General features: G+C 39.3%; 1 protein-coding gene across 1 annotated transcript in view; it reads left to right on the top strand.

The window, feature by feature from the left end:
- The window catches only part of znrf2b (zinc and ring finger 2b), a 66871-nt gene that overhangs the window by 39973 nt on the left and 5967 nt on the right, over positions 1-20931 (top strand). The window lies entirely within an intron of this gene.

Genomic DNA, 20931 nt, shown 5'->3' with positions numbered 1-20931 from the left:
GTGACTCTTACTCATGTAATTTTGGTCCTAGTCTCATTAAACAATTTTTTTGTGCATATTGTTATAAATGAAAAAAAGTTGTCTTAATCTTTCATCAAAATATAGAAACTTCCTCCAAATGACTTTTTTCAGCTGCTCTTATCAGTCTTTCTTATTTTACAATCCTCTTCTCCTCATGGATAAAATCAAGTGAAAGAAATGTGTAATGTTTAGATGGAGATTATGACAGATTTTTGAGGCTGATAGAAGTGTGTGTGTGTGTGTGTGTGTGTGTGTGAGTGAAATATCAGGACACAACATGGGTATGACGCAGGTATTACAAGGAGAGGGTGAAATATGAGGACATTACCCATGTCCCCACTTTTCAAAAGGCTTATAAATCATACAGGATTAGTTTTTTGAGAAAATAAAAATGCAGAATGTTTCCTGTTATGGGTATGTTTAGGGGCAGGGGCAGTGTAGGGGGAGAGAAAATACGGTTTGTACAGTATAAAAATCATTACACCTATGGAATGTCCTCACATTTCACAAAAACAAAATGTGTGTGTGTCTCTCTCTCTCTCTCTCTCTCTCTCTCTCTCTCTCTCTCTCTCTCTCTCTCTCTCTCTCTCTCTCTCTCTCTCTCTCTCTCTCTCTCTCTCTCTCTCTCTCTCTCTCTCTCTCTCTCTCCCTCCATCTTTTGCCTCTGGCAAGAGGCCGTTGCCCACAGAGTACCAAACACCAGATGCATGATCTCCCTCCGGGGCCCATCTCAACACATGGTCTCTGCTGCTAATCTGGGCCAAAAACCACACACAGCCCCACATGTAGAGCACTTGGCAGTGAACATAATAGGACAGATGATGAATAAACCGCTGTAGTGTCTGTATCTTCACTTCAGCTCAGGTGTTTGGAAGAAAGCGCTGGTCAGGAACCAGACACTTGCCACATTTATTTAACACTCAGCAAACGCTGTTAGTTCTGCATTTATTAGTTGGACTTTGATATCAAGAGCCATTACATGAGGGAACTTCAAGTGAAAATATCAGGTAATACCCAAAATCACCAAAAAATATGTAGGGTAGGATTTACTCCTTTATTTCTCCCCATTATCATATTTTCAGTCATCGTTCGAAAGAAATTTGATGCTTCACATAAATATATCAATTGCATTGTTACACCAGTATTCAAGTATATTTCTCATTGAATCATTCAAGTGATTCGTTCAAAAATGTTGATTTATCCAGTATCAAACCGTAATTAACAACGAAACATTTTGTGTAGTTGTCAGTTCATGAGAATTTAAACATGAATATATATGATAATTTATATTTATAACGATAATTTGAGAATGGGGATTTTTTTTTTTTTTTTTAAGATCACCAATCAGGCATAACATTATGTCAACTGACAGGTAAAGTGAATAACTCTGATTATCTCTTCATCACTGCACCTGTTAGTGGGTGGGATTTATTAGGCAGCAAGAGAACATTGCAGGAACACAAGCAGGAAAAATGGGCAAGTGTAAGGATTTGAGCCAGGTTGACAAGGGCCAAATTGTGATGGCTAGCATCTCCAAAACTGCAGCTCTTGGGGGGTGTTCCCGGTCTGCAGTGGTCAGTGTCTATCAAAAGAGCTCCAAGGAAGGAACAGTGGAGAACCGGCCACAGGGTCATGGGCGGCCAAGGCTCATTGATGCATGCTGGGAGCGAAGGCTGACTCGTGTGGTCCGATCAAACAGATGAGGTACTGTAGCTCAAATTTCTCAATACATTAATGCTGGATCTGGGGAGCACATGATGGCATCTAGACTGGTTAAAACCAGACCATTCTCAGTAGTATCTGAGTTATGGTCTGGCAAAGCTTTGTAGACAAATAATTTCCAAAGGGGCGTCACCAACGGACGATGACGTAGCAGAGCGACGGAGAAACATCTGAGACAGCAATTCTCTGTTTGTGATTTCGAGGAAGATGTTGCAGTGGCTTCTGACGACTTTTGCCGTTGTTGTAAAAGAAATATGTTAATAGCGGCCGGTGTCCACCGCCACTCCATCAACATTTTTGCAAAATTTGGAAAACCTAATATCATCTCAGATCGACTGAAATATCTCAGATTGACTGTCGAACAGAAAACATCAAGCTCTGATCGCATTTGCCCACGTTGTAAGCATAGACAGTAAAAGAAATGGACACAGCGACTTCATCGACTTCAACGGTGAAAAGTGAAGTCATTTAGAAGCACTCACTTCCTGATGGCTGAGCGAACTGCGCAGACTCAGACCGAGCTTGACGACGTAGATGTGACGTGAGCAACCTGTCTGACAGCTGTAGGTCTTCTAGTAGTTGTGGAAAGTGAAATCTGAATCACGTTGTTTAAATGTTTTGTCCCGTTGCTTTTGGCTCACTATGGGCTTCTCTCCATTCTTCCCCCTTGACTTCATTGGACTGTATGTCTCTGAGACAGTCTCCCCCGACTGTCTCATAGACAGTAAAATATTGCTTCTGAGTGTCTCCTCCTGTCTATACGGTAATTTCTCAACTGTGCGACAGAGTCGCGTTGGTTATGACACAATCGTTAGCCTATTTTTACAAAAACAGCTTCTACAGGGTGATAGTGTAAGATAATGGAGGTAACGGAGCCTTTTATACATTGTCGTGTTTCTTTAGAAATAAACAATGGACAAATGGAGTCTTTAAACGCCTCAGACATAAAGTTATTCACTGTCAAAGTGACTCAAAAATGAATGGGAGTCAATGGGATGCTAACAGCAGGTGATGGCTTGGTTAGCAATGGCCGCCCCTATGGGAGGTACGCTTTCCGAGTGCTAGATTACCCCCCTTGGTTGTAAGGCCTTTGTATTGCAATTTTGACTCTCTGTGGTCGTTAAAAATCCCAGGATGTCCTTCGATAAAGAGTAGGGGTGTAACCCTGGCATCCTGGCCCAAAAGTGCTAAATAAATGTAACAAATTATTATTATATAATTTGCTATATTTTGAAAATAAAATAATATTGATTGAGGCTTTGGAAAATTGTCTCACAAACTTTATTCAAACTCCCTTATTTTAGATGTGTTAGAACATTTTCAGACTTGAGCATAGTTACGCTAGTTATTTATTTACAATTTTTACATGACTATCAGATCTAGTGTGAGGAAATAAGCACAGAAAGGCCAGATCCAGAGCTGCTGTGTGGTGTTAGCACAGGATCACACTCCCCATCCTCCTCATCTAAGTAGCCGGTGTAATCCACATCTGGGAGCCGAGTGTTGTTCTTTACTCAGGTTTTAACGAAAAGGAAAGGTTTAAATCACTTAAAACAGACGCGATAGCTGATTCGAGCGAGTAATGTTCCACGGCGGCATTCCATCTTTGTAATGTACAAAATCTTCTTCACCCGCCCCAACGTTTCTGATTGGTGTTGCGATTCCGACGGATTAGAAATGGGCTTGAATGGGCTCTTTGCCAGACTACTTGCAGAGCAAATCTAAATTTGCCGGAAGTTGTCTGGGTTTTCCTAGGCTAGATGGCACCAGGATGCACTATGGGAAGAAGTCGAGCCGGCAGAGGCAGTGTGATACTTTGGGCAATGTTCTGCTGAGAAACGTTGGGTCCTGCCATCCATGTGGATGTTACTTTGACACGTTCCACCTACCTAAGCATTGTTACAGACCATGTACACCCTTTCATGAAAACGGTATTCCCTGGTGGCTGTGGCTTCTTTAAGCAGGATAATGTGCCTGCCACAAAACAAAACAAATTTGAGGAGCACAACAACAAGTTTGAGGTTTTGACTTGGCCTCCAAATTCCCCAGATCTCAATCCAATCGAGCATCTGTGGGTGCTTTCTATATATGTGCTAAACAAACAAGTCTGATCCATGGTGGCCCCACCTTGCAACTTACAGGACATAAAGGATCTGCTGCTAACATTTTGCTGCCAGATACTACAGCACACATTCAGGGGTCTAGTGGAGTCCGTGCCTCGACGGGTCAGGGCTGTTTTGGCAGAAAAATGGGGACCATTTTAGGAAGGCTGTCATAATGGTGTGCGCGGGCGTGTGCACGTTTGCGTGTTTGCGTGTTTGCGTGTTTGTGTGTGTGTGTGTGTGTGTGTTTGTGTGTGTGTGTGTGTGTGTGTGTGTGTGTGTGTGTGTGTGTGTGTGTGATAATTTGTATAACATACAAAACCCTTTTATTTAACAAAATGAACAACCATAAATGAAACCCAACAAAATATATGTATATGCTTGAATGTTTCTGTAAATTTTAAATTGCTTGTGCATCACATTTAAGTTTTAAAAACTCTTGACTGTTGCATCTTTCTTGTTCTGTTATGCCCTAGATGTTTTTGAACATGCAAACATGTCTGATTTTATCTCACTCTGCAAGAGCCTTTGAGCTTAGCTTTCCCATGATGCAAAGTTGCCGCATATGCTGGTACTGTTGCATTGCTCGGCCTGTGTCACTTCGTGACCTGCATGAAGGAGCAGCCCGTAGCGGATCCCAGCAGTCTGTGCAGCATGCTAAGACTCTGGCCGTGTGACAGGAAATCCCTCAGCCTCGCCAACTTCTTAAGAGTGAGATTGCGAGGGCAGAAAAAAAAGGCTCTGAGAAGCTGGGCAGAATCGATAACTGTCCGCTCTGAGTTATCATGAGCATAGTGCTCTGTTCAACTTTAATTAGCTCTTCAGCTGACTGGGCCACTCAGTGACGCACACATGCGTGTGTGTGCTGCGTATTTTGATGTTGCCATATTGTTGTACTTCCTGTGCCACTTAATCAGAACTGACAGATGCATCGGGCCATTTCAAGATGCATGGAGGATGAGCATTTCTTATTGGTTTCAAGTGATTGTGTAAATTAACATGGCGCTTTGTTGAATGAATAATTTCATGCACTGTTGCAATAAACCTCTTAATATTTTTTAGTTATAGTTGTAATAAGATTATCAATTTTCTTAACATTTGTTGGAACTTTTTTCTGTGCTGTTTCAGACTGTTTCAGAAAACAATTCACAGGGAGCCTGCGAAGTATTTTGCACTTAATTTTTATTACCGCTGGATTTCTGCAGTTCCATCAGCGGCGTATGTGAGTTTGTCATATTTTAGAGTGTTTTATTTATTTTAACAGTCTTTATTAGTTGTATTCAGTGTAATTCTGTCACAGTAATTCAGATTATCAGGTCTTTGTCAGGTCTATTTATATTTATATATATATATATATAGGTTCTCAAACAGGTCCAGGCCCTCTGCAATCTTCCAAGGGGACTGAAGGTGACTTAAAATAAGGGTCTAACAAGACCATTGTTAGACCATAACAAGGCTCACTAGACGAGACAAGATTTTTACAAGATTTTTATTTTTATAAAAATAATCTGCAAGTCCATTTAAAATGTTTTGACTCATCGTCTTGTAATGAGTGTAATTTTAGTTCTACTGTCTGAGTATGAATTATCATAAAAAGACACCTATAGGCCTAAATAAGCAGTATACCTAGGGTTCTCTTCTGTATGACTGTCTGCAGACCTTAGAACGCCACATGATTTATGAGCTTCTACAACTTTTGACCTCCTATAACTGAACTCCAACTTTCTACAAATTGATCATATAAATAAAAACAGTATAAATAAAAATGAATAACAGTTTTCTCTTTATCTTAAGTATAAAAGGCAAGGCAAGGCAAGGCAAGGCAAGGCAAGGCAAGTTTATTTGTATAGCACATTTCATACCCAATGGCAATTCAAAGTGCTTTACATAGAAATTAATTAAAACAGTGGTAACAAATGCATGAGAAAAAAAAGAATACCATATGGACGAATAAAGATTTAAAAACAAGCATAGTTAAAACAGTCGTAAAGATATAGTAATTAAAAAATAAATAAATAAATAAATAAAAATAAAAATAAGAAAAATAAGATAAAATAAAATAAAATGGTCAGATCCACAATAATGGTCTGATATAAAAATAAACATTCTTCAGTTTACTGCCTACATACATGTACCATCTTTATTAGAACACCTCTCATTCATTTCTTTCTCAAACACGTTCATAACATCCATTTTAATCACTGTTCCCTGATTTTTACTCAGAAACCTTCTTGTTAAAACCCTTACTCACTCATCATACCCTCCACAGATTTACACATACTCAAACCTTATTGTCAAACTTACTATTTCCATCAAACCCAGTTTTCACTCGTCATATTCAACTCAAAAGAACATATAAAATAAACAATAACCAGAGATAAGAACAAAGGTAAACTAAAACAATTATAAAAAGAATAAAGAGATAAGATAGGGTGCAATGAGTCGGACATACAGTGCTCAGAGCTCATTCAGTAAATGCACAGCTGAACAGATGTGTTTTGAGTCTGGATTTGAATGTGGCTACTGTTGGAGCACATCTGATCTGTTCAGGAAGCTGGTTCCAACTGCGGCTGGCATAATAGCTAAAAGCAGACTCTCCTTGCTTTGAGTGAACTCTTGGTATTTCTAACTGACTTGATCCTGCTGATCTGAGTGATCTGTTGGGTTTATATTTAATCAGCATATCTGCGATGTATTGGGGTCCTAGCTCATTGAGTGATTTATAAACAAGTAATAGTACTTTAAAGTCGATCCTAAATGTAACTGGAAGCCAGTGTAAAGACCTGAGGACTGGTGTGATATGGTCATATTTTCTGGTTCTGCTCACAATCCTGGCAGCAGCGTTCTGTATGAGCTGCAGCTGTCTAATGGTCTTTTTAGGAAGGCCAGTGAGAAGGCCATTACAATAGTCCACCCTACTGGTGATGAAAGCATGAACGAGTTTCTCTAAGTCTTGCCTGGAGACAAAACATCTAATCCTTGCAATATTTTTCAGATGATAGTATGCTGATTTAGTTATTGCTTTGACATGACTACTGAAACTCAGGTCGGACTGTAAAATCACTCCAAGATTCCTGACTTGATTTTTTGTTATCAGGGCCTTTAGCCTCAAGATATGCGTTCACCTTGAGAATTTCATCTTTGTTTCCAAATGTAGTGATTTCAGTTTTGTCTTTGTTTAACTGAAGATAGGTTTGGCACATCCAGTTGTTAACTTCATCAATGCATTTGCACAGGGAGTCAATGGGGCTGTAGTCATTAGGTGATAGTGCTAAGTAGAGCTGGGTGTCATCAGCATAGCTGTGGTAAGCAATATTGTTCTTTTTCATTATTTGGCTCAGTGGCAGCATATACAGGTTAAACAGGAGTGGTGCAAGAATGGACCCTTGTGGGACTCCGCATGTCATGGATGTCCACTCAGACTTATGGTCTCCTATACTCACATAATAACCTCTCCCTTCTAAGTATGATCTGAACCATTTGAGGACCATTCCAGAAAGCCCAACCCAGTTTTCCAGCCTGTCTAGAAGTATGTTGTGGTCAACAGTGTCGAATGCAGCACTGAGGTCCAGTTGTACCAGAATTGATGTTTTGCCTGTATCAGTGTTTAAGCGAATATCATTTATAATCTTTATGAGCGCTGTCTCTGTACTGTGATGTGGACGGAAACCAGATTGAAAATTGTCAAAGTATCCATTTGAGCATAAGAATTTGTTCAACTGATTGAAAACAACTTTTTCAATGATTTTGCCTATGAAGGGGAGATTTGAGATTGGTCTGTAGTTGCTCAGTATGGAGTTATCCAGATTTCTCTTTTTCAGAAGAGGCTTAACTATTGCAGTTTTAAGGGCGGTTGGAAAAGTCCCATAGAGAAGTGAGGAGTTTACCACTTCTAGGAGATCTGCTTCTAAACAGTTAAACACACTTTTGAAGAAAGAAGTGGGGAGTGTGTCTAGGGCACAGGTTGATGTTTTAAGATGCTGTACTGTGTCTTCTAAAATTTTGCAGTCAATAGCGTCGAAATCTGACATGGTAATTTTCCGAGGGTTTGGTATGATCTGACTGACCCCAGAGCAACTAGAGGATGTGCTGATCGCCTTTCTGATATTATTGATTTTCTCTGAGAAGTAGGAAGCAAACTCAGTGCACTTACTGTCTGAGAGCATTTCACTAGGAGTCTGACTCGGGGGGTTTGTTAGTCTCTCGACAGTAGCAAAAAGAGTGCGCGTGTTGTTTATGTTTCTGTTTATAATATTTGAGAAGAAGGTCTGTCTAGCTTTGCCTAGTTCAACATTGAAAGCATGAAGGGTGTCTTTATAGATGTTATAATGGACTACAAGTTTTGTCTTCCGCCACATGCGTTCAGATTTTCTGCATTGTCTTTTCATTATTTGAACTGCTGTTGAGTTTCTCCAAGGTGCTTTTTGTTTGGTACTCTTTTTCCTGACTTTTAGAGGAGCAATATCATCAATTACACTCTTAACTTTTGAGTTAAAGGAGTCAAGGAGAAAATCAACAGAGTCTGCAGATATGCTTGGTGTTAGAGATAAAGCCTTCATAAACAGCACATTAGTGTTCTCATTTAAGCATCTCTTTTTGACAGAGACAGATCTAGCTTCAATGGCAGGAGTGATTGATATCTCAAAGAAAATACAGAAATGATCAGACAGTGCCACATCCTTAATAACAATCGATGAAATGTTTAGACCCTTACTGATAAGTAAATCTAGGGTGTGTCCACGATTGTGTGTGGGTCCATTTACATGCTGTGTCAAATCAAAAGTGTTAAGAACAGTCATGAGCTCTTTTGTTTTACTGGATTCAATATTGTCTATGTGAATGTTAAAATCCCCAGCAATAGCAAAACAGTCAAACTCTGAGGAAATTATTGATAACAGTTCTGTAAAGTCCTCAGTGAAGCCTGCAGAGTATTTCGGAGGCCTATAAATAATGATAAGCAGGATGCGTGGAGAACCTTTTAACACAATACCCAGATATTCTAGAGACAAATAGTCACCAAATGATACTTGCTTACATTGATAGAAATCTTTAAAAAGAGCAGCAACACCCCCACCTCTCCTAACAGATCTGCAAACACTCATAAAAGTAAAGTTAGGAGGGGCTGCTTCATTGAGGACTGTTGCACTACAGTTTTCTTCTAGCCACGTTTCATTTAGAAGCAGAAAATCTAGGTTGTTAGTGGTTATTAAGTCATTGACTAGAAATGATTTGTTCTTAAGTGAACGGATGTTTAAAAGCGCTAACTTAACAGTAATAATTTTTTTCTCCACATTAGTCTTAGTTTGACAGGTAACAGGCAGCAGATTATATTGGTTTGTAAAAGGGCCTGACAAGGCCTTAGACTTTCTTTCACGTAACAGAACAGAGATAGAGAAAGAGGCAGGCACACTGGGTTCCCCCTTGTTTTGTAAACATTTGATAAAGTTACTGTTATCATAGCGGGGACCCAAAACACATCACTGAGAGCTGGAATCAGTTGTTTTTGGTTCACCTACAACAGATGGAGGCGGGTGTGGGCCCTGACGTTGTGACCGAAGAAATCTCACAGGAGGAGGGCGAGGACGAGCTGGGCCCACAGGCTTTGGTGTTTGTGGGGCTCCACGATTTTTGGTCGATATTTGGGGGCTCATAGCGATCGAGTGTGATAGTCTGATTCCAGCGTGAACCAAGTCCTCCATTTTCTCTGAGAAGCTCAGATGCGGGGATGCTGGAGAGAGGAATGACATGTCCGGTGAGAGGGGCTGTTTCTCTGGTGTTATCGGAAGTTGAAATATGTTGTCCTGTCTTCCCTGTCCATTTTCCAGAAAATCATCCTTGGGTGCTGAATCTTGGAGCAGATCTAATCCTTCACAGTCAGTCTGTGGTGAGCTCTGTGGGCAGGGCTCAGCTGGGAGTGTGTCCGTGAGCAATTGTTGTTGTGGGGGCGTGGTCTTATCATTGTCCTTGTGGGATGTGTCAGCCACATGTCCATTCAGCTGCTGAAAAGAAGTCCTGTGGTCGTCCATACTCTGTATCAGGTTGAGTGGGTTAAAACACACAGCTGAAGGATGATGAAGGGAAAAATAAATATTGTCCTTTAACACTCTTGCACCAAGTTTGTTTGGGTGGTGGCCATTTGATGTAAACAATTGTCTCTGGCTCCAGAAGAGATTAAAGTTGTCGATGAAATTCACTCCCTTCATCATGCAGGTTTTTTGCAGCCATGTATTAAGCCCAAGCAACCGTGAGAATCTATTTGTTCCTCTTGCTGGCAGTGGTCCACTGATGAACGGCTGAACTTTCAGTTTGCTAAGTGTTTCAAAAAGTTCATTGAAATCCCTTTTAATGAGTTCTGACTGCTCTCTCTGAATATCGTTCTTTCCTACATGAATGATAAGTCGATTTGCGGTCTTATGTTTTATCAGGATGTTCTGAATTTCCCTGTTTACATCAGAAATGGTTGCTTGTGGAAGGCAGCATGTAGTTGTATCTCTGCTACTAATGTTTCTGACTGTAGAGTCACCCACTATCAGAGTCCTTGGCTCGGCTGCGCTCTGAGCTGAGGGCCGCTGTCTGCTCGACCTTGAGCGCCTGTTAGCATTAGTGTTAGCTGTGGGCTGATGCAATTCGTGTTCGATCACATTCATCACGTTTGGGGATTCATCACCCTCATTCATTAATACTTCAAATCTGTTTTCGAGATGTATCGATGGTGGTCGAAAACTACTGTTTGCAATCCTTGTGTCTGGGGTAGAGCATGCTACTGCAGCAATATATGAAGCTCGTGACAATCTGACGTCTCGAGTGCGTTTGGGTCTTGCCCCCTGTTTGTGCCATCGATTAATGTGTTGATCAGTTACTTGTTTCTCTATCTGTTGAGTAGCACTAAATTTACGGGACTCACCAGCTGTGTGCAGAGGACGTTCGTGATGAAGCTCTGCTGTGTGATTCGTCCGGTTTGGTAGTTGCGCAAATAACTTTGTTTCAAGAACTGCAATCCGTTGTGAAAGTCTGTGGCAGTTTGTGCAGCAAGTAGATTCTTGAACTAAAAGAGGCATTTTCTTATCCTTTCGATAGTAGGCAGCTGTGTTTTCCCTTCCGGAATGTAAGCTGATGGAAGGGAGAGGCTGGTCAGATGAAGTGTTCGCTTTTTTGTAGTAATCCAGTCTCTAGAGTTTCAAGTTTTATCAAAAAAGTTAAGCTTTGTTGTTTGAGCGCTGTGTTGATTTGCTGAAGTTGAAGTTATGAGATAAAATATAGAAGCGATAGAGCAAAGCGCGGAGCAGTAAGCAAGAGCGTCCGAACAGTAGCGAAGCAGGAAGCCTGAGCGTCCGAACAGTAGCGAAGCAGGAAGCCTGAATAAAAGGGTCTGAATACTTAGGACCATGTGATTATTTTGGTGTTTCTTTTTTAATAAATCTGCAAAAATGTCAACAATTCTGTGTTTTTCTGTCAATATTGGGGTGCTGTGTGTACATTAGTGAGAAAAAAAAGAACTTAAATTATTTTTGCAAATGGCTGCAAAATAACAAAAAGTGAAAAATGTAAGGGGGTCTGAATACTTTCAGTTCTTCACTGTATAGTTTTAAAAATTCGTATCATTAATATGTATCCAGTAAATCATGAACAGCTGGAAAAGTAATGGGAGTTTTGGATATTAATGTGGAAAATTAGGGACTTTAGAGTCAAAAGTTTGAGAAACACTGGTTCAGGATGGTTACTGGTTATTTAGGGCCAAATCTTAATTCACAGATCAGGATATGTATCTGATTTAAAGGTCCCGTTCTTTGCGATTCCATCTTTCAGACTTTAGTTAGTGTGAAATGTTGCTGTAAGAGCATAAATATTACCTGTAAAATTATAAAGCTCAAAGTTCAATGCCAAGCGAGATATTTTATTTAACAAAAGTTCCCTTTCAAAGCCTACAGCGAACGGCCGGTTTGGGCTACACCGCTGCACTTCCTGCTTTAATGACGTCACTAGAACCGTTTGTTGACTAACCCTCCGCCCACAAAAACACGCAAAATAGGGGGCGTGGTCTTATTGCTCTCCCACGTGGAGAAGAGCGTGCATTCAGCGCTTGCATCTCCCCGTTATGGTAAGAGGCGGGACCTTTCCGAGGCAAAGTGCGCTAAGCTGCTGTCCAATCACAACATGGGAAGCGCTGGCCCAATCAGAACTCGTTACGTGTTTCTGAAGGAGGGACTTCATAGAACAAGGAAATCATCAGGCCGTTTTTAGGAAAGAGGAAACAGCGACGTACAGATAAGTCAATTGTGTGGAAAATACTGTTTTTTTGCACGCAAAACATGAACTCATGTTATATTGCACACTGTTAACATAATCAAAGCTTCGAAAACACGCGAAGAACGGGACCTTTAAAACCATATTTGGAAGTGGCTTAGAACGGATGCGAAAAAATCTGATCTTACAGGTTTTTTTTTGTTCACACGTGTGCAACAAATTCTGATTTCTAGATCAACAAATTATATTTCCATGTCAGAAATATAATAATCTTTTTATATCATATTTGATACATCAGGTTTTCTCATATTGTATGATATAGTGTGAGAATATGAAGTAAAAGAAACACCTCTTTTAATTTAGAGGCCAAACTGGGCAAAAATAAGCAATTTGGTTCAGTTGCTGATATTAATATGGCCCAAAAATAAAATTAATTCTGATAAATTTTAATGTATCGATGAGATCTTTATAACAGTACAGCAGACTACTCGCATAAAGCGAATATAAATATTAGTCGTCATAATTGAGAGATGAACAAATAAACCTTTTCTCAAGAACTTGTTGGATCATATTTGATGCTCTCATTTGATCATGATTTTTCAAGAAAACTATCAATCAGATGACAGAAGGCATATAATATTGTTCAGCAGATTTTTCAGCATACTTTTGGTCTTGTTGATCATTTAGAGGCCTTTTTATCAAATATCATACTGTCGCTTCATAGGTTTAACTCTTTACGGAGCAGCTTGACAAACTGGTGTCAAAGTCTCTTTCTCAACACTGTCAGTTTTTTTAAAAACCTTTTATCATGTTTAAATCTACTCAGCAGACCTCAAATTCAACACAGGAAATGCAGAAAAGCTTGCAGGTTCAGTTTGTGCCTGTTACGATGTAAATCCGGACCTGTGTTTTTAGTTTTACTATTTTTATCTATAGTTACATCTCGTATGTTTGCATGCTCCCTAACCATATATGCTAATGACTTTCTTGTTACTTGGTTACCAGACAGTCTAATATCCTGCTTAGTGATCCGTCAAAGGTTGTCCAGCTGCGACATGCATTTTAATTAACATATAGGATCTATAGATTTCACAGTAAGGTTGCCATACTAATGGCTTTGATCATGCTAACAGATGCAGTGCTCAGTCCTGCGGTCCTGAGGTTAGACGGGATGATCGGCCCCTGAGAGGGTGAATAATTTGCAGATCTTTTGTTAAACCGTAGGGAATCGCATCACCATGCCAACCACACTGCAAGCTACCTGTGACCTTTAACTTGAACGTCTGCGGCGAGACGTGCGCTCGAATCAAATACGGGACGTTTGCTTCCTGTTCTCGGGGGAAATAAGAACACGCTTCAGTCACAGATTCAATAATAACGGCATGATCGTGATTGTTTATGTGATTGCCATTAATTTGTCTTTATGTGAACAATAGTTTGCTCTCATTTAATCTCTGATTTCAAATAAAGAAAAGTTGCCTAGGTCATACCCAAAATCAAAAGAAAAATATAACCGATTATGTATTTCAAAAAGAAACTGTCCGTTTAAGGACCCTCATTATATTTTGCCTTGTGACATTATTTTCATAATTAAGTAGGAAATACATTCTCATGTTATTTTGTAATCCCTATTAGTCTCAAAGGTAATTAAATATAATTTTACTTTAATAAAGTACTTTAAACTATATAAATTATTCAGGGACGTTTGCTTCCTGTTCTCTAAAAACAAGAATACACTTTAGCAACAGTTGCATAATCACGGCATATATGAGTTCGCCACACATTTGTCCTTTTGTGACCAATAGGCTGCTCTCATTTAATCTTTGACAATTTTCACTTAGAAACTGCTAGCAAATTTCACAAATAATTAAGACGAAATGGCAAGTAATACATTTAATTAAATGTGCGATATTGACAGAATACAGGATTGTATTTCTGATAAGTATAATTAGGTAATATTTTAATTTTTTTAGTGTTTTTGTGCGGCTGGTTTAAAACCGCTATTAGGTGGGACCCCAACACTGTAGTAGTAATACGTGATTACATTGAATTATTCATTTAAATGATTCATTCAAAACAGTTGATTTAAGAAACGAAGCAAATTATTGAGTGGTGCTTATTTCTTATTTGTGCATCCTCGTTTCCTTTCCTCACGTCCTTAGGATGCAAGGGAAGGACACACCCGCTGCATACTTGCTCATGACTCCTCAGGAAGCTTTCTTTCTCCTCATTCCTCACCTCCTCATGGTGCAATTAGAGAACTGAGATGTCGTTCAAGATGGCTGAGTTCGATCGGTCACAGGCTGGATGATGTAGGAGCGAGAATATTGAGTATTGAGAAGCACCCATTGTCTTCATGAATGGTTCGTTAATCATGATTGAATCATTTATTCAAATGATTCATTTAAAAACAGATTAATTCAAGTATGAAAGATGTTGCTCTGAGATGCACAACAGTTCTGGCTTTCTTTGGAACTATTTTCAATGGCTTAACGGAGCAAAAACCAAACATTGTGTCCAAAATTGTAACTCACTCGATATTAACTTTTGTATAAAGTCATTATCACATTCGAGATCGCATTCATGTGCTGATATCTTGGAAAACTGTACTCTTGTTTGTGATGTTATTTAACTATGGCCAGTTTCACAGACAAGGCTTAGATTAAAGGTGCCCTGGAATGAAAAATGTAATTAACCTTGCCATAGTGAAATAATAAGAGTTCAGTATATGGACATCACATACTGTGAGTCTCAAACCATTGCCTCCTACTTCATATGTAAATCTCGTGCATGAAAAACACAAAGATAAGTGCTTCTTAACAAAAACCCAACTGTGATGCAAGCGTTGGGGATCATTTATATGCACACCCCCAACATTTGCATTTGCATTGGCTCAGTTTTCTGAGTTTTGTTGTAGGTTGACTTGAGTTGTCTGTTCTGTAACAGGTTTACTGCAGTGGGAATGTGTTTGTTCATGTGAGAATCAAGAGTACAGGCTGTTTCTGTGTGTTGTCTCTCTGTTGAGTGATCAATCTCATAATGCTCTCCAATGCTGCAAGCGACTTCAGTAAAACATGTAGGTGCCTGCCTTCTTGAACATAGACAGCATAGAAATTCTGAATGTTTTTTTTCCTTAGAAAAGTCGTCAGTTGTTTTAACTGCAGTTTTGTGATTGGTGTTTATCAGCAGAATTGTGCCCCAGATGAACAGCAGTCAGAGAGAGAGAGAGAGGTAATCAATACTCATCTTTCTTGTAGATACAGACCACAAAAAGAAAAAGAAGACAATCTTCCAAAGTAAACCGCCACAATGCTGAGGGTAGTTGTTTTTATTTATTTCTGATTCGCTTATTTAAAGGGTTTAGCTGATAGATATAATTCGATTTAGAGGTCAGCCAATAGTAATGTTTTTATGAAACCAACATTGATGTTTAGAGGTTACCGATTTCTTAAATTGAATTAAACGGGACAAAATGCCACCAAAAGTGACAAAAATTGCCCATTTAAAATGTCTCCAGGTCTTATACCAAAATCAAAAGAAAAATATAACAGATTATATATTTCATAAAGCAACTGTCCATTTTGGGACCCTTATTTTTTACCTTAGAATTAAGCACATTTCACTTTTTTCATTCATGACTGTAATGCATTTACATTTATTCTTTTATTAGACACTTTTATCCAACGTGACTTACAAATGAGGACTGTAACAAGTAATTGATAGAAACTATCGAGTACTGTATGCAGATTTTTTACATATTTCAGTGTTTTTTTTAAAATTGCTACTATTCTCAAATGCACTTAAACATTTTTTTTTTTGCTGTAATACAATAAATATGTAATTGACATTTTTAATTTAAATATGAATAAATATGCAGTATAACGAACAATACCGTGATGAACAAATAATACATTATTGTTTTGCATCACACTAATGTGAATTAGTTTTGGGGGACTAAATGTGCTTAAACGAATGTCTTGATGCCCTTTTCTTTTGATTTTGCATCATTTCTTTTGATTTGGGGGTGAATATCACCCAGACATCCCAACAGGCTCTTTGCATCTGGTGTTGGTAGATATGCCCAGTTAAAGAGCACAGGGTCATGATGAGGGTGTGATGTGGATCGTGGCATCATCTGTGCAGTGAGGCCAATCAGAGAGACAAGAGAGAGGAACTATTACAGTGATGTCACCTGCAAGGCTTCCCTCGTGTTTGTCTGTCTTAACAAGGGCAAAGTAAAGGCCCGTTCAGCGACAAAACAACAACTCATTTATTTGCAGTGACTTAAGCTGACCAGTGACCGCCAAGTTCAGATAAGTTTAACTTCATGCAAATTCAAAAATACTTTATGGAGACGGTATTGCATATTATATGGATTTGAGCATGTACAAGGTAGATATTGATCAGCTTGTATCCTTGCATTGTGTTTTGTGTGAGCAGGCGTTCATATTTGTAATGTCTCTCCTGGCGTTCTCCATGGCACTGTTTGTTCCCGTCACTCTCTGAAGGTCACTAATGTCATGACTGCTGGTTCTAATCACTGCAGTCGTGCGACGGGTCGCTCAAGTTCAGTCCACATTCCGCCTGTGTCAGTGTCACTGACACCACAGCTGAGCTCTCCTAACACACCACCCACACTCACTGTAGTCTTCAAGTGTTGCAGTCAAAAGTTAATCTTATAAACGGAGTCTTACTTGTTTGCGGAACAAATATAAATTGTAGCAGTAAAGGAAAAGCAAAATCATATACACTCACCTAAAGGATTATTAGGAACACCACACTAATACTGTGTTTGACCCCCTTTCACCTTCAGAACTGCCTTAATTCTACGTGGCATTGATTCAACAAAGGTGCTGAAAGCATTCTTTAGAAATGTTGGCCCATATTGATAGGAGAGCATCTTGCAGCTGATGGAGATTTGTGGATGCTCTATTGGGTTGAGATCTGGTGACTGTGGGCCATTTTAGTACAGTGAACTCATTGTCATGTTCAAGAAACCAATTTGAAATGATTTGAGCTTTATGACATGGTGCATTATCCTGCTGGAAGTAGCCATCTGAGGATGGGTACATGGTGGTCATAAAGGGATGGACATGGTCAGAAACAATGCTCAGGTAGGCCGTGGCATTTAAACAATAATTAATTGCCACTAAGGGGCCTAAAGTGTGCCAAGAAATCATCCCCCACACCATTACACCACCACCACCAGCCTGCACAGTGGTAACAAGGCATGATGGATCCATGTTCTCATTCTGTTAACGCCAAACTCTGACCCTACCATCTGAATGTCTCAACAGAGATTGAGACTCATCAGACCAGGCAACTTTTTTCCAGTCTTCAACTGTCCAATTTTGGTGAGCTTGTGCAAATTGTAGCCTCTTTTTCCTATTTGTAGTGGAGATGAGTGGTACCCAGTGGGGTCTTCTGCTGTTGTAGCTCATCCGCCTCAAGGTTGTGCGTGTTGGGGCTTCACAAATAATTTGCTGCATACCTCGGTTGTAGCGTGATTGTGTCACGTATGTTCATGTGATTGTGATTGTCAAAATACTCAGACTGGCCCGTCTGTCACCAACAACAATGCCACGCTCAAAATTGCTTAAATCACCTTTCTTTCCCATTCTGACATTCAGTTTGGAGTTCAGGAGATTGTCTTGCCCAGGACCACACCCCTGAATGCATTGAAGCAACTGCCATGTGATTGGTTGATTAGATAATTGCATTAATGAGAAATTGAACAGGTGCTCCTAATAATCCTTTAGGTGAGTGTGTATAATTACTTTGACCCACCCTCAATCACTGTAGTTGTAGCTGAGACTTGAAGAGTTTGGTTCGTGTTCTTGACATGTCAAGAAGACGCTGTTTTCTGCACTGCAAAAAAAGGGTATGCTGAAATGTATATTAGGGAAGAATTCAATGGATACATTTAAATCATATATTGTATTGGACTCCAAAACTAAATTATGAACCTCATTACTCCAAAAGGTAATTAAACATTTATGTTTTACTGTGATACCGTAAAGGCAGTACAATATGTACAATTCATAAAATTCTCATTTGCCTTAAATCCTTACCTAAACATTTTTGACACGTTTTTAATGAGCTCTATCCCAACAGGCTCTTATACATTTATGAAATATAATTAGAAATTATATAAAACATAATTTCATATGAATTTATTTAGATTTTGGTGTGAAATATGTCCCAGGTCTGTTCTTGACAGGTGAGAATGGCCCAATAAGGCCAGCTCGGCTCTTGTTTTTTCCATGTTATCCGCGTGTTCCCAGATCTGGAAAGTTCCCAGTAGGAATTCAACCCTGTGCACATGCGGTCAGTCGCTCAGAGTCCATGCGCCGCTGTCGTCTGTCGTCTCATGTGACCCAGTGTACCGCTCATGCGCCCGCCATAGTGGAAAGGTTTATCCAGTATTATGTAACAGTTAATGACTCTGTTTATTTTAGCCAGCGAGTGTCGCAGATGTCACAGCCTCGGCGGTTTAACAGCGTTCCCAGTGACATTCACAGCCCTGATACGCATCCCTGCAGATTACTCAGCAAAATAGTGTTAGTATTACAGGAATCCTCTCAAAAAGATGAAGTATTTTCATCTCATTTGAACCTAATTTAAATATAATTTCAAAACTAAAGATAAAGAGATGTTATGGAGTTCTCAGATTTGTTACATTCAAGTAGCCTATCAACTTGGTCTGAGATGTTTCTAAAATTCATTATGATAAAAACAGGCCCAAATGAATCAATAGACTTACAGTAAGAGTATAGGACTATAAAATGAATGAATAAAATGCATTTATGAGAAATGTTTGAGTTCGTATTATGTAGGGAAAATTAATTCTCACACTTCATTAGAGACACGCACATAAACGTCACTGTCCTGATAGATGAGAATAGTGTGAGAGCTGCAGCGTGGCTCCATATAACATTACGACTGTAATCCTGTCGGTATTTGTGTCGGATCACTTCTGTTTGATATATGATGTTTATTCCTTGGGAATTCCCACCCACTGATAAACTCTACGTCGTATTAGCATAAGATGATGAGAATTGAATTTGTAGGCATTGATATTGACACTTAAGTGTTTTTATGAAGTGCCTGGTTATTAAAATCATGATGTTTATGGATATTTTGTTTAATAGAATCTAGAATGTATTTGTGATCGACAGTTTTTAGAAATATGACTTTCTTACTACCACAGTTGGCTATGGGAAAATACTATACTGGAGTCTTAGATAGAGCTGATATTTTAGCAAAAACACACGTCAGTTGAGTTTTTAACACACTGAAGCACAAATTGTTCAGTTCCCTCTAAAGTTGATTTGTTTTGTTCTGAACAAGCAGTGCAGTTGTAATTCAACACTGAGCTTGTAAGAGTTTCGTGTTGCGTGTCGTGATTTGTTTTTGTTGCATGTGCTCAGTTTTCAGTGTGCAAGGAACATTGATTCTCCATCAATCACTGAAGTGTAGAGGGATGTACAGTGGGACAGCTGTGACACACACACACTACCACAGATCTCACGTTGCTCTTATCGATTCTAAACACTGAATCAGCACATCTCCGAACACGCGCGCAGTCTCGTATTTATGATTCATGTCTAATGCAGAAAGACACTGAAGAATTTCTTTTACCTTGATGCAGCATCTCAAAACACTCATGGTTTGAGCTCATGAACCTGCTATTAACTCTTTTCCTGCCAGTGTTTTTTGTAGTCATTAGGGTGGTTGCCTGGGTATTCTGTGGTCTTTAGGGCACAGTGGGGTTGTTGCTATGGTGTTATGTGGTCGTTAGGGTGTTGTAGGTGGTTGTTGGGGTGTTGCTATGTGATCATTATGGTGCTGTGGGTCGTTGCCTGGGTGTTTAATTTAATTTACTCTGAACCAAAGTCCTAAGTACCACAACCTGAACTTACCTCAAACTTTTGCACTATTCCTTCGGGACATGCAAATCTAGTTTACATTCATGTAAAGCACAGTAACATGTCTTCACAATATTCAGCTGTGTGAATGACAGGGCCATCAAGCTGTGAAGTGTTTATATGTAAATCCTCATGATCCCGTCTGAGGGTGTCTGTTCACCTCAGTCTTTCAGCAAACTCAGACTGCTGTCATCTGGGTTTATTCAACTCAAAACATTAGCTCTTCTTTTTGCTTCTGCTTTCAGCCTGAAATTAAACTTCTTCAGGTCATGCAACAAAAAGTTTTTACTTGATCATCTATTACAAACTTTTTCAACCATCTTCATAGAGACACTTTTCAACATCCAATTAATTAATTTGTGCTCATTTAATATCTCATTTCATGCTGAAATACATCACATTACAGAGGTGAAATCGTTTATGAGTTTCTGATTTGGACCCTGTGCAGTTTTTCTGTATGAACGGCAGGAATGAGTCAGTGGTCAGAAAAGTTGATCTTTAGCGCCACCTTTTGATCATTTATAAAAAATACTTTGACTCCCACATGCTGGGCCTGAGTCATTAAACACAAGTTAAATTCTGGGTTAATTGTTTTATATTGTTGTTTTTAAGTCAAAGCATTTCAGATGTCATGAATGATTTACACAGAAGTTTCAAGGAAATTATTAGATATAACATCATTGATCTGATGTGTGTTCAATTCAGTAACCTAAAGTCAAATGTCTCACTGTTGACAGTTAAAGCATGCTAATTTCTATATTGTGTGTGTGTGCGTGCGTGCGCTCGCTCGCGCGCGCACGCACGCACGCACGCACACACACACACACACACACACACACACACATATAGTTTTCTTTTCCAATAATTACATCTGATTAAATAGTTATGGAAGTCACTTGGCCAGAAATTGTGCT

The sequence above is a fragment of the Pseudorasbora parva genome, chromosome 7 (assembly GCF_024679245.1).
Source record: "Pseudorasbora parva isolate DD20220531a chromosome 7, ASM2467924v1, whole genome shotgun sequence".
NCBI lineage: Eukaryota > Metazoa > Chordata > Actinopteri > Cypriniformes > Gobionidae > Pseudorasbora > Pseudorasbora parva.
This window is presented reverse-complemented; position numbering and strand designations above follow the sequence as displayed.